The sequence below is a fragment of the Dioscorea cayenensis genome, unplaced genomic scaffold (genome assembly GCF_009730915.1).
Source record: "Dioscorea cayenensis subsp. rotundata cultivar TDr96_F1 unplaced genomic scaffold, TDr96_F1_v2_PseudoChromosome.rev07_lg8_w22 25.fasta BLBR01000430.1, whole genome shotgun sequence".
NCBI lineage: Eukaryota > Viridiplantae > Streptophyta > Magnoliopsida > Dioscoreales > Dioscoreaceae > Dioscorea > Dioscorea cayenensis.
In genome coordinates, this window is record NW_024086821.1 from 33,666 (window position 1) to 37,270 (window position 3,605).

General features: G+C 30.7%; 1 long non-coding RNA gene across 1 annotated transcript; it reads right to left on the reverse strand.

Annotated features, from left to right (window-relative positions):
- Positions 1-1,037: 1,037 nt before the first annotated feature.
- LOC120254365 lies at positions 1,038-3,207 on the reverse strand. Its single transcript, XR_005534604.1, has 4 exons — positions 2,497-3,207; positions 2,063-2,149; positions 1,606-1,794; positions 1,038-1,513 (listed from the first exon to the last, which is right to left on the reverse strand). It is a non-coding gene; the product is annotated as an uncharacterized LOC120254365 (long non-coding RNA).
- Positions 3,208-3,605: the final 398 nt, after the last annotated feature.

The window sequence follows — 3,605 nt, forward strand, 5'->3', positions numbered from 1 at the left end:
TACATGCTATAATCAATTTTTTTATACGTGCTACAAAATACTTCGTTTTTGTATAAACTTAACTATCTACTTGAAATTTATACGTCATTATCGATAGAGTAATATATTGTTTCTAATAATTCATAATAAAGAAGCCAGGTATTGAAAAGACTATCTTTACGTACTATATCTAATTCTTCTCGATAGGCATTGCATAAATTTAACTATCTATTTGAAATTAAATTATAAAATTCTATTAAAGAACTCCTTAAACATTCAAAACGATAAAATTTGGACTTTTCTTTTAAGAGAAAACTTGAGAGATACTAAAATTAAGGATGAAAGAAAACTCACATGAAACTGCGGGATCCTTGTCCTGCTTAGATGAATTTTTATAACCTTTTCTGCTGTTCTAGAATACTAACAATTAAGTGAATAGTGAATACTTCGTTTTTTTTTCCTTTCCAAAATCATTTGGGAAATTTCATTCTATATTCCGGAGGTTTATTTAGTTCTTTTGTGCATACAACATACGGAGAAACTGGCCTTTTGATTTTATTTTTCTTTTCCTAAAATTAATTTTTTTTCATGTAAGTGAATAATTCGTTTATATCATTACTCTCTATCTTTTCCGTATTACTTTTAATATAATCTAAATTCATTAATATAGTTTCCACTTTCACGAAATAAGCTTCTACCGTAGTTAATTTCATTTTACGGAGAAGATATATTTTTTTCCAAATAATTTTATATAGATCCATAATAAACTTCAGATATAATTTTCAAAGTACTTGTTCTCCGAGGAAAAGTGCAAATGTCCTCCCTTTCCAGAAGCAGAGAAGTAACTGACCCAGGCCAGGCCTCCCTCTTCACAGTGTAAAGATTGGTTCCTCTGTATGAACTATATACTTTCAAAAACTCATCTGAAATTTAATAGATCTAATGGGAATTGTTGCAAAGTGCTTTAATGACTTAATACATGCTATAATCATTTTTTTTATACGTGCTACAAAATATTTTACAAATTTGATACATGCCACAATATACTTTATAAATTTGATACTTGCTACAATTCTCCATCTGCAAGGAGCAATAACATTGAAAGATTTGACTGTATTAGAACAACTAAACCTACACCCATAGTTGGGGCCTTAACATTTAGCCAGGAAAAAAAAGGGAAAATTTGCACCCAGCACACTATAACAACACAAACAAGTAGGACATCTATACAGCTGTCCATGTATGGAAAATTCAAACCATGTTATAAGTGCAAACTAGAAAAACAACAAGCAACACTCAGATATATAAGAAAAATAAACATCCTGCATAAGATCAATGACGAAGACCACAACAAAACATGTTAATTTCTCAACACTATATCCAAGCGCACAAACAAGAAGTAGCTAATTTATTTAATCAAGTACGAAGTTCATGCCTTCATAAAATCCTCATGGATAACGTAATCACACTTGGCACAGATTACTGACATTCCAATTTCAGTGCAGACATTGAGAAGGTCTACTCCATTAAAACACTACAAGGAAGCATAAAATTTAAAGTCAAGAAAAATGTCATTCATATTCATAGATAAGGTTATTCAAATTCATAAATAGAGAATAAACTTACTTCAGCATGCTTAACAACTGCCTCATTGTCGATCTCACAATGTTTAGCAATACCAGCTGCGTGAATTTTTGAAATTTCCATTCTTGATTGTTCATTCGGCAGTGGAATCTATATTTTCCTTATCTAATCTGCCTGGGCGAAGAAGTGCAGGATCAGAACATCTGGTCAATTTGTTGCCATGATCTTGACCTGGTAGGAGAAAAAAATAATCCACACAATTATGATAGAAGGATTCAGAATGGTCAACAGCACAAGTCCTGATGATCCATGAATAGGATGCATGGCTGAATAAGGTGGCATATTTTTAAAAAAGGTATTGGCCAAAAATCTCAACTAACAACCTCTACATAAAGCTAAAGTTACACAGCATATAACAGAGGGGTTCACATCAAATACACCACCATGTATGTAAAAATGAGACCAGCACATAAAGCTTCCAAAATAAAGAAACAATTACCTGATGATCCCGGGCATATCCGAACATCTCCCTTATGAGACAAGCACTTTCACCAATATATTTATCTATAATAGCACTTGACACAACCTGCACAAAGAAGTCAATAATTAGGTGTTGAAATATGACCTTATGAACACTATGACCAAGAAAAAAAAAAGTTTTATTCAAAGTGTAAAAAAAGAAAATGGTACTACTGAGTCTTTATTCCATTGTAGATGACTCCATATTTATTCATTTGGAAGCTTAATCATGAGTTAGCAAAGTTTCTAGTTCTAGAAAAATAAGAACAGATGAAAAATTAATGTCCTAGTAAAGTATAAGTCTTACAGCTGGACGGATTTCTAATACTTGACTTACAGTATCTCTAATGAGAAATATAATATCTTGATTTACATCAAAACTACAAACATAACAACACTCAAATTCCAACCAACCACAAGGAAGCCTTCATTAGAAGAAGTCTGGTCATTTTCACGGTTGGAAAAATACATATGGGTAGAGTAGACATGCACACACAACATTTTCAGTGGACCTGCAAGTTGAGAAAACAATGGAAAAACATCACATGAGTCATGACTCAATGAACAGGTTTAACATTTCATTCTCCAACAGAGGAACCTTACAACTTACAACAACATCACATGAGTTACAACATTCTCATCTTATCAACACCATACATAAATATCACAACTTTCCACACTTAATCTCTTCTAAAAATCAGGCCAATCTAAGAAAAGCCCAATCTCAAACTTCCAGACAGAAAACAATTAGTTCTTCATTTCCAAACTAATATGAGCGACCCAAGACCAAATCAAATAGCACAACCACCACAAAAAACACTAACTTTATACATCTCCATCACTTACGAGTATCAAACCGAGCCAAATTAAACAGAGCAAACCATAAAAATAAAAAAATAAAAAAAAACCCCAAATAACATCTTTGATCTGCCAAATCCATCCGTGACATCCAACAAAATCTTAGAAAAAGAAAGAAAAATAAAAGCACCCGATCTAATCAAACAAAGATCTAGTTAAGAAGAGGAAAAAGAGGGAACGAAGGAGGAGAGAGAGAGAGATCATCGTCTTCGATGGGGAGGGATGAGGATCAAAGACAATGGAGTTGGTGGGATTCGTTGGGATCCAGACCGGTTAAATCAAATAAAAATAAAAATGTTTTCAAAATTTTACCATTTGACCCTTTAAATCAAATAAAATCATAAAAACATCATATTTTCAAAAATTTGAAATAAAAAATTCTTTCTATTGAAATATTTGGTTGGAGATAAAAAAAAACATTTGACATTAATTTTTTTTTCAAATATTAAATTGGGGACAAATTTTATATTTATTTAAATAATTAAGTTTGAGTTTATTAATATTAATAAAAATTAAATAATTTTAAATTAACTATGTACCTTTTTATTAAAAGAAAATAATAGCAAATATTTATTATTAAATAATTTTAATATTTAAATTAAAATCTTACCAAGTTTTTTGATATATTTAGCATATGTTAGTTTTGGTATTTTAGTAAAAAAAAT